Source organism: Bidens hawaiensis, unplaced genomic scaffold, assembly GCF_021521415.1.
Source record: "Bidens hawaiensis isolate Kalapana, Puna unplaced genomic scaffold, B.hawaiensis_p1.1 tig00039600_1, whole genome shotgun sequence".
Lineage (NCBI taxonomy): Eukaryota > Viridiplantae > Streptophyta > Magnoliopsida > Asterales > Asteraceae > Bidens > Bidens hawaiensis.
In genome coordinates, this window is record NW_027505617.1 from 103,119 (window position 1) to 114,017 (window position 10,899).

Below are 10,899 nucleotides of genomic sequence, written 5' to 3' on the forward strand. Positions count from 1 at the left end.
AAAAGGCTTTTTCCACTAGAAAGTCTCACAACTCAAATATGTAACACCAATTCATAAATTTGTCCCCCATGTTTAAAATACCATCATCATAATATAAAATATAATAATAATTGTTACCAGAAAATCCAAAAAAAAACATTTTCTATTAAATATGAAACTACTGTCATAGTTTTAAATGCTATTAATTAATAATTAACCATACCAAAATAAATAATGTTAACTATTATTTGGCTTCACATGCCTCTGCGACCCGATCCCATCAAACCGCGTGCCGCTCATCATCATAATCTTAAACTCATCAAAACTAATCATCCCATCGCCATTAACATCAACTCCGGCGATCATTCTCCGGCACTCCGCAACCGTACACTCCTCCTCCAACCGCCCCAACACCTTCTGCAACTCCTCGGCTGAGATCAAACCGTTCTTATCAATATCAAACACCGAAAACGCGTCCCTTAAATTCTCCAACACCTCAGACGAATCGATATCCTTCGTGTTAAGCTCAATAAACTTGTTCAAATCGATGAACCCGTCAGTGTCCACCTGTTTGATCATGCTCTCGAGCTCCTCGTCAGTCGGGCGGTGGCCTAGGCGGTGCATTATCGATCCCAGTTCTGATGATGAGATCTTTCCGTCGCCGTTGACGTCGAACTTCTTGAAAACTTGTTCGAGTTCGTGCTCGATCTGCTGCGAGTTAGAGGTCGTTAAGGTTTTCTTTTTTCGGTGAAGCAAGTTCTTCAACCCCATGGATAATTTGTGAATGGAATGGGAAGTGAAAGAAGGGTATATAATAATATTATGAAACCCTAATTTGTCGGCGCGTTTTTAGGTATCTTAGTTGCTTATGAAAATCTAAGAAACTTATATAAGCTTAAAATTAATTATAATTGGAAAATTATGAATTTAAATTATTTAATGCCTAATATATTATACGTTTTTTAATATCATACATATGAGTCGTAATATTTTAATTTTTAAAGATACTCTTTTAAACCAAATTAAGATATTAAATATACTCTTTTAAACCAAATTTAATTATTAACATTATTTGATATTGGGTTTGGACTGAATTCAGATTTTTAAAATCTAAAATCGAACTGAAATTCGAATAACTAATTTGGTATAAGCTTAAAACCGAATACGTAATTTGGTTGAGTTTCAAACGGGTTTGAACGACTGGAAAACACAATTAAATGTATGATTATTGTGATCTAAAATTCGATTTGGCAATATACAACACTAAAACAACCAAATTGATAAAGATATGAACTATAACTCAACTCGCAATTATTACACATTTAAATATGTATGAACCACTTAACTTCTCAACTTCAATAAACTTCTCTAAACCTGTGATTGACTTTATTGAAAGAAAAAACACAAAAGCCAGCGATGGAAGTTTTATAATAAACGTAAATACATAGATCATAAAACTATCAATATAATAATAATAATCAAATACTTACCATGATCTATCTATTCTAATAAAGTAAAACAAATGGGGACACTTGTTATGTTTTGGTTAATTCTTATAATTTTTTCCTTTCAAAACCAATATACCCTAATATATGTAAAATCAATAATTATTCACTTTTCTTTTATACTATATTTATATAATATCTATATATTTTTATAAATATAAATATTAACATATTATTTTATTATATATTTTAAAATACTTGGTGAATTTCAAAAATTAACAACAAATCATGTTTCTCAAATGAAAATTGTTTTGGGTTTTTTGTGGAAGTTAAATTTGGTTTTATGAGTCAAAGTTGGTAAATAGATTGTTTGGTACAAGTTAACTACATTTAGGTCAAAATTTGTTACGGGTCAAAAATAAAAATTTTGAGTAGTTTTAAAAGTTTGAGAATGCAAAATAGATTTATCGTCAAATTTGTTATGTGTTCAAAGTGTTGACTTTAAAATATCAAAAGTATGAAAGTTAGCATTTTAAACATGATTCGGGTTTCAAGTTTATTTTTAAGGGCATTTTTTGAAATAATCAAAAGGTTCGTGATTTGACGAATTGACTATTTTTCCATCAACTATTAAAATTTAAGAAAAGATTGCAAACACTTTCGATATGCCACCCCCATGCCTATCAATGTTTCTAACTTTTATCAAATTTGAAATATGTATGTCAACATTAATTTTTCCTTCAATGGTGATCAGAACGTTGTATGGGAAGCATGTCATGCAAAACTATGCTCAAACGAAACAAAATATTCATAAAATTGAATGGGTTAACATGTTATTTTTTATGTTGTCGTTATGACAAAGTCGAGAAGCCCTCTGAAACTTATTAAAATCTTTTTTATGGTGTAGCTAAAAAAAACATAGTTCTTTAATAACATCCATTGCTACAATTTAATATCCTAATGGGTGGTAAATTGATAAATATATCAATAAAGGTAACGCCTCTTTTGTATTTAGGCTGAGTGGTTAGAACTACTATCGTATGAGAAGTCTTATTTTCGAAATTGGTTCATAACCAAAATTCTTTTAATTATACGTATATGACACCGAGAATAAATTTTTCAATAGAAAGAAGCATTATTGGATACGATTTTGCACGGGCATTTTTTATTAAGTTTATTTAAAAAAATCATTTTGTAACATAAATAAAATCAATTTATGTACACATTGTATAGATACAAGCATACATGCAATACATTTTTTTTTATATACGGTATACAATTATTTGTTTTACTTATAATTTTATAATTTGAATTATTCCGTGTGTAACACAGGCTCTAAAACTAGTTAATAGAATATAACAAAACACCCTACTACCCTCCCATGTAAAAATCCATGTGTCATGCATCTGAAAATACCTCTTATCCTTCTTACAATTTTAGGATTTATATTTGAATCTACCATAAAGTTATTGAAGCGGACTTTTTATTCTTTATGTTATTGTTTGGTTATTGATCAGTCATTTCCAGAAACAACAATTTTCACTTGGACTGATATGCAAAAACCGTTTATTTTAAGCTTCACTAATTGTTATTAACACAACCTTTTTCTGGCCATATCTTTGAATTGTTTCTCAAAGTCAGCCCCTAATGTGTCATGACTTTTTCAAGAGGAAGATCCATCAGCGATTTTAAATCTTCAATATCTACTGAGAGCATATCATAGAGCATTGTCTATTTTGTCTCCACATTTTCCAACTTTAGAATAACAAATGATTTCCTTTTTTAATGACTATAGTATCTGATTATTTTCTGTCTTGGGACGATCTGACTTTCAAATTGAGTTGAAGGAAATGCTGGTTATGAAAGGTAGAGTAGCATGGAATCTAATATTATAGTTGAAGCATTTCTTGGAATCCCTTGCTATTAAATCTATTGCCTCTTGTTTCCTTTCTTGAGTCTATAATTTGGTCAAACTTGACTTTTGTTTTGTTTATTTTATAACAATTGCATTTGCATTATGGTTTTTTTATATATAATTTACTAGTGTTTGAACCCATGTATTACACGAGATTTGTCAAATAATGAAATAAATAAAGTCCGTTATTTGAGAAAAATGAACAAAATTAAAGCTAAAAAGAAAGTAAAATATATTACAAATAATAAGAAGTTTAAAATCTCAAATTTACAAATTCGAAAAAAAATCTCTTTATATACAACATCTGACAAAATTGTTTTGGTCCATTACAAAATTACCAAACGTCTAGCATTCCCTCACGCTTGACGCCAATGAGGCTTTTATTTATTTGAGAGAAAAAAGAAGACTATGCCTTCGCCATATGAAATATGAATATGAATATTAAGTAATAATAGCATGGCACTTTGAATTTGATATAAAAAGTTTTTTGTTTTCACAACATTAGCTTATGTATCGAGAGAGTAATATGATAAAAACGTATTTCCTATTTTCTTATTTTGGAAGTCCAGTTCAGCGTCACAAACTTTTTTCATACCAGAGGTCTCTTAACAATATTTTTATTTATGTTATGGAGCGAAAAATTTTTTCTTCCTTAGTTTATTTATTATTTGATCAAATAAAAAGCAACTTTGAGATTGCTGAATGACAGACAAATCACAGACAAAAAAATATAATAAATATATATAGCAACGGAGCCATCATAGTATTTTTGAATTCCTCCGAAAGGAAGGGTGGTAAGTTGATCATTTACCGATCGTGGTCTGATCGATCCTATTTTTTATTTCTTTGATGGCAGGTAAGGGTCAATTTTATTGTAGAGCCGTATGCAATGCATAATGCCCGTACGGTTGTTCGATTCTATCTTTTTTTCTTGTTATTCTTTTATCTTTCTTTTATCTTTCCCTCATCATGAATGAGATGAGAGATTAGAGAATTAAAAGGAAAATTATAACCTATTTGTTAAAATTGTTTTGACCCATGACCTATGGATAGGAAGGATAAATAAGATGAGAAATTAAAGAATTAAAAAGAAAATTAAAACCCATGTACCAAAATTATTTTGACCCATGGATAGCTAAAATTAATGAGATGAGATTAGAGAATTAGAAAGGAAATTATAATTATGTAGGATGAATGGGAAGAGAGATTATGTCAAAAATGAATGTGAGATTGTCACATCATCCTCATTATTTTCTTTTATTAGATTAGATTAGATTAGATTAGAAGTTAGATTAGTTTATATTATAAGAACTAAGGAGGAGATCTAAATTTTATCTCATACGACACCTAAAATTTATTTTATCTTTCTCGAATACGAGTCTAGTTGGAAGATAGAAACAAGATGGAAAAAAGAATTAGTTGCTTTTAAGTAAGAATCAATTTGATAGTATAAATTTGATTGTATAAATGAAACTATATGTATAGTTACATAAAAGTGATAAAACGCAACATAATTTGTTTAGAATAAAGGTCACCAAACATGAAATTCGATAAAATTCATAGGTTGTAATTGAAAATTCTTTAATAGAATAAAAACTGAGAAATCTCATAAACATATACACCCAATCTTACTAATATTTGCTAATTAACTGATTAGTAGACAATTAAGGTGGTAACTAAAATACAATAGGTGAGTAGGCATTTAACGAAAAATCAAGTCATAAGAGAACAATGTGCAAACAAATAAGCAATCACAACACATTATTCTCCCTCCCTCCAAAGATAAAACTAGAAAAGTGGATGATGATTGAAGCAGAATCCGAAACATGAAACGTTGTATAAAATGTTTTTGGAATTTACGTCTTGAGTTAGAGTGATCAATCTTATATTGTATTGCCACGAGTACGTAGTTGGAAGATAGAAACAAGATGTACAAAAGAATAATTTGCTTTTACAGTTGAATCGATTTCACAATATAAATGTAACGTATACATAGTTACTAAATTTGTTGCCTAGTATGTAAAGGTGCACAATCAATCAATCAATCATACCCAGTAAAATCCCACCGACAGCAAAGCTATAGGTAGGGTCTGGGGAGGGTGGGATGTAGACACATCGTACCTCTATCCAAAGGAATAAAGAGGTGGCTTCCAGAGAGACCCTCGGCTCTAAGTACATGTGTATGAAGCAAAATAAAGGAAATCAAAGTTTAACAGTTATATAAAAACTACTACTAATTATAATAATATTAATAATAAGGTCACAGTTAACAGCAATATAAAAGCTAATAATAATAATAATATATGTAAGGGAAATACCATTATGGTGCACAAACCGATTTAAAACTCAAAACCGGTTAGGGTTGAAGTCGGGTCGGTTTGGTCAACAAAAGTCGGTTTTGGTTCGGGTTGAAACCGGTTTCTTGACCAAGTTACGATCGGTTTCGGTTCGGGTTTTGATTAGTTTCGGTTCGGGTATTGACCGGTTTTGCCCGGTTTCGGTTCGGTTAACCAGTTTGGAACCGGTTTTGCTGGAGAAAATTACAAACTGGTTCCGAACCTACGGTTTCAATCGGTTCCAAACCAGTTTCTACATAATCGGTTTCAAACCGGTTCGGTTTCGGTTCAATTTTCGGGTCGGTTTTGTTAACCTGTTTATTTGCCCACCTCTACTAGTATTTCCATAATAAAACTTAGACAAAATGGCAAAACTAGTCCTTTATGTTTGCACAATTTTTCATTGGTTGTTCTTTCGCAAACTTAATGACAAAAAGCATATTTTATGTTTCAAATTCATATCACGTTACTTCCTTTGATGCTAACCCCGTTAAATTTTTCCGTTAAGTCTAGTCATATACAAGACACATAAGGATAACTTGGTAATTTTACATATACAATTAAAAAAAAAAAATCTTTTCTCTCTTTCTCTTTCCACCATCATCACATTCATGTTTTACAATCTATTTTAGCCTACCCATCACTCCGCCATACGACTCCACACCGCCAGCTTTACTATACTTCAATAACATCCTCACCGTCTTCTCCTACAGCACCGCCACCATAACAATAACCACCACACCCAACCCCAGTCCCAAAACCTTCATCGTCTCTGGCAACGCCATGATTCCGGCGCAGATTATGGTCGTCGATAGGTTCATCACAGCACCCGACATCGATGCTTCGTTATACTCATTGTGGGTACTTTGTTTCTTCCCGATTAATGGGGTTTTCTCGTGGGGTGTAACAGTTACTGTAACGCTGTCTTTCTCTTTCATTTTGCTGTGTTTACGAGATGGGTGTTTGGGTTTCTTGGTTGAGGATTGGATTGTCATGATTTGGGGTGGAATTGGGGTTCTGGGTTGGAGAAGAAAGGAGTTAATAGTGAGTGGAAATGGAAGTTGAATTATTGAAGGTAAGGTGTTCGACGAAATGCATGAGAGAGTGATTGCATCGTCAGCGTTCTTATCGAGTTGCGAGGCCAATATATAACGGGAAAAGGTCCTTCCAGAGACGTGATTAGGATGTTTGATGTATGTTGTTTGGTGATTAGGATTTATTGTCTTTGTAAAACTTGGGGATTTTCATACTAGTACCAATCATCGATGAATCACGCCATCGATTATTTGAAGTTCCAGATCATCAACCTTCTTCACAGTTAAATCTCATCTCAGATCTTCGCATCAGACCACTCTGTCCCTCATTCTTTCGCAGTCTACTCTCTCAGATCTTCTCGATTCAGCCCCTGAAAACCCTCGATTTTGTCGCCGTCTACTCACTCAGATCTTTGGTTTCTTGGATTTGGAGAAGGAGATAAAGTGGTTATCGACGGTGGTTGTTTCCGAGGTGAGAACGATGACGACAAGTGGTGGTAGTGGTGGTTGGTGGTTGCGGTGACTTTGGATGTGTCGAGGGTGAAGAAGCAGATAGGGTGAGTGGTGATGGTATTGGGGATTTAGGGTTCTTACAATGGGAGTTACAGTGGAGGCGGCCGACGGTTAGTGGTCGTGGGTGGAGGCGGCGGCAGATAATGGGTGGTGGTAGGGGTGGTGGTCTTTAGGAGAATCAGAGAAAGAGAGAGAGAGATTTTATTTTTCTTAAATTTAAATGTTTATTTAGTTTTAATTATTAAATAATGTGTAAAGTTACAAAAGTACCCTCATGTGCATTGCACATGACTAGGCCTGTAAACGAACCGAACGTTCGTGAATTATTCGTGAACCGTTTGGCGGGAAGTTCGTTTATGTTCGTTTATTTAATAAACGAACGAACATGAACACATGTTCCGTTCATTCATTTATGTTCATGAACGTTCGTTTATGTATTAATAGAAAATAATTAAATATTATCTGGATAGGTCATCTGCTTAAAGGTTTTATATTTGTTAATTTGTGTTCATTTAAGTGTTTTCATTTAAGTTCGTTTATGTCACACCCCGACCAATGAAGGCGGAAACGTCGAGGAGACATGATTGCTCATTGCACGACGACACTATAAAGTTACAATATTTAAACAACTCATTTAAATCCATATCATCATAAATAACACAACAATTTTTCATACAAAATGCCAAATAGATAGATAAACAAATAACTTGTTCTTTCATTTTTTAATATCCTAAAGCCAATATGATAAGTTTCTTCAAGTAATCCAATCAAGCTAACATCAAACCTGTAACATTGCATAAAATAGAGTTTGTCAACACAAAGGTTGGTGAGCAATTTTCATAGTTTTGGATAATAAGTATATAGTATGAAATCCACAACTAGTATATGAAAACAATAAATAATAGCAACAATTTAGATAATAAAACCGTCAATAAGAATACATTGACGACAATAATGAAATCGTCAATAAGAATACATTGGTGACACCTTTCTATATGGGGATACCATATATACTCGGAATTAACGTATGATCATACTTTGATGAGGCTACCCGCCTTAGCATTCAAGAGGCTACCCGCCTTAGCATTCAAGAATTTGCACATAATCATGTAAAGCATATAACACCAAATCGAGCATTTATTTAAGTAAACATATACAATAAGTGTTGTGGTTTAAGACTCAAGTATAAATCATTTGAATTTGAATAATTATGCAATGCCACCCCCAAAACAAAAGATGGAAACGGGGGATGAAAAAGTACTCACATTAACAAGTAACTTGAAAGATAGTGTCGTGAATAATCGGAGAGATCGGTTTAACGAGCAAGACCTATATTAAACGGGTCTTGTGTTAGTAGGTAGTCTTGGAAGGGTTTAAAATAAAATACATGACAAATAAAGTAAATAAATAAAGTTTAGGATTTAAAATGTAAATATTTGAGAAATTAAATAAACGAGTTTTGTAAAATAAGTTTACTCGAAACCGGGGTTTCGGTATTCTATTCATATTTTTTTCTTTATTTTTTACTCAACCTATGTTAAGTAATAATGTGGGTTAAAATGCAATATTGCAAAACCCTTGGTTATAAGAATACCAAAACGAGGTTTAAACGAGTGTTCGGGTTTGTCGGTTCGAGACTTGATAATTGACTAAGCTCAAAGTTAACTTCCCAAAATAATAAATGTTATGAGATAACTCCATAAAAATCAAAATAGACTTAACCAAGTATGTAGTTCTATTGTGAAGAACCTTAACGTTCGTTAAGCGAGTATACGACTTTATCGGTCCGAACTTGTTATAAGATCAAGTTGGTTACCGACATGCCAAGTATGTTTAGAAATTAACTAAAATTGATATAAAATATAATCTTGAAGAAAAATATGAGTTTTGGTGGCCAAAAACACACTTGTGTGTCTTAAGCGAGTGAACTTGGTTTAGTTCGGTTTTTTTTGGTTCGGTCCTTGACTCGGAATAAGACCGAGGATGGTTACCACATACCCAATTACCTTGGAACTTGTAAAATAACTTATAAATAATAATACTCAAGTTTTACATTCAAAAAGTTAACAATAAAGCTTTTAAACAAAAGTTCGGTTTTTGGTTCGGTTCTCAACTCGGGATGAAACCGAGGCTTGTCACCACATACCCAATACTATGGAACTTGAAAAATATGAACAATAAACTAAAATATGCAGAAGTTAAGCAAGTATAACAAGTTATATGGTTAGATTTGTTAAATATATAAACAAGGACTACAAAGTCCTCTATGTAACCTTGCCTTACTAGCCCAACATTTCAACCGGCCGAGACCGGAGAAATGAAAGACCAAAGGTAAACAAGGAGTGTATATTATATATATGTTGTAACATCAAGCTTTAAGTATTGAGAAGTTAGTTAAAATGAAAGATTAGCTTATGAAGAACAACCTTAGAATTTAAGAATTTGAGAGAGAAATGAGGAAATGAGCAAACACAAATGAAAAAGATGGGTGTGTATATATAGGGTAAGTTGAATGGGTATTTCATAAAGGGTGTTGTATGAAAATGGGTTGGTTATAGACCCAAGAAAGCACAAACTACAAATGGGTCCTTCAAGTCTCCATTTTGGTAGTTTTAGTCCCTGGAGTTCGTTTTGAGTGTTTTCGGGGCATTTTAAGAACCGAAAAGGGTGTTTTTTAGATCCAACAACTATAAAACAAATATGTAACATAAAATTCATCATTTTGATAATATCAAAAGGTTCGGGATACAAAACGGGTCGGGTTTACAATAAGAATACAAGTATAAAATAACCCGAAATTGACAAATGTCATAGTTTATATTTGTGTTCATTTACATTTGTTCATACATGTTCATTTATCTTTGTTTAGTTATGTTCGTTTAGATTTTAAACAAACGATCACAAATGCCCTTTTTAAATAAACGAACATGAACATAAATATTTGTTCGATTAAGTGTCCGTGTTCTTTTAAAGTTAAGTGAACGAGCATGAACATGCCCTTGTTTGTGTTCATTCGATTCGTTTACAGGCTTTCATTATTCATATTGATGAATACATCGGTCTCGATCTCTAGGTTCTGCCGATTTTATTTGTCTTCATTTGTGTTCGTGAACCGTTCGTGAACACATTAATTTCCTTAATGAACGAACACGAACATAAAACCTCGTTCGGTAAGTGTTCGTGAACCGTTCGTGAACACATCATTTTCTTAACAAACGAACATGAACAAGGCCTTGTTCGTGTTCGTTCGGTTCGTTTACAGCCCTACACATGACTAGATTTAACGGAAATATTTATCAAGGTTAGGGCTAAAGGACCTAACGTGAAAGGAATTTGAAACATACAATATGCTTTCTGCCATTTGTTTCGCGAAAGGACCTCTATTGAAAAAATGTCCAAACATAAAGAACTTCTTTTGCTGTTTTGTCTAAAACTTAACTACCTAGCCATGAAACGCAATAAATCATCATGATAGTTAATTAAATATTATGTATTTTTTTTAATGGAATAAAGCTAAGAAAATTTTTAAACATATACAATCAAATTATTCTACAAAGGGTGACAGAAATAGAAGAATGAAAAAGATTTGTATAAAAAAAACCATAAAAAATAATGAAAAATTAATTAAAAAATTCATAACTTAAATTTTAATACAAAAACAAAAAATGTAAAAACAC

General features: G+C 32.4%; 1 pseudogene; it reads right to left on the bottom strand.

The window, feature by feature from the left end:
* Window positions 1-216: 216 nt before the first annotated feature.
* Window positions 217-750, bottom strand: LOC143614316 (putative calcium-binding protein CML25 pseudogene; annotated as a pseudogene).
* Between the last annotated feature and the right edge of the window lie 10,149 nt (window positions 751-10,899).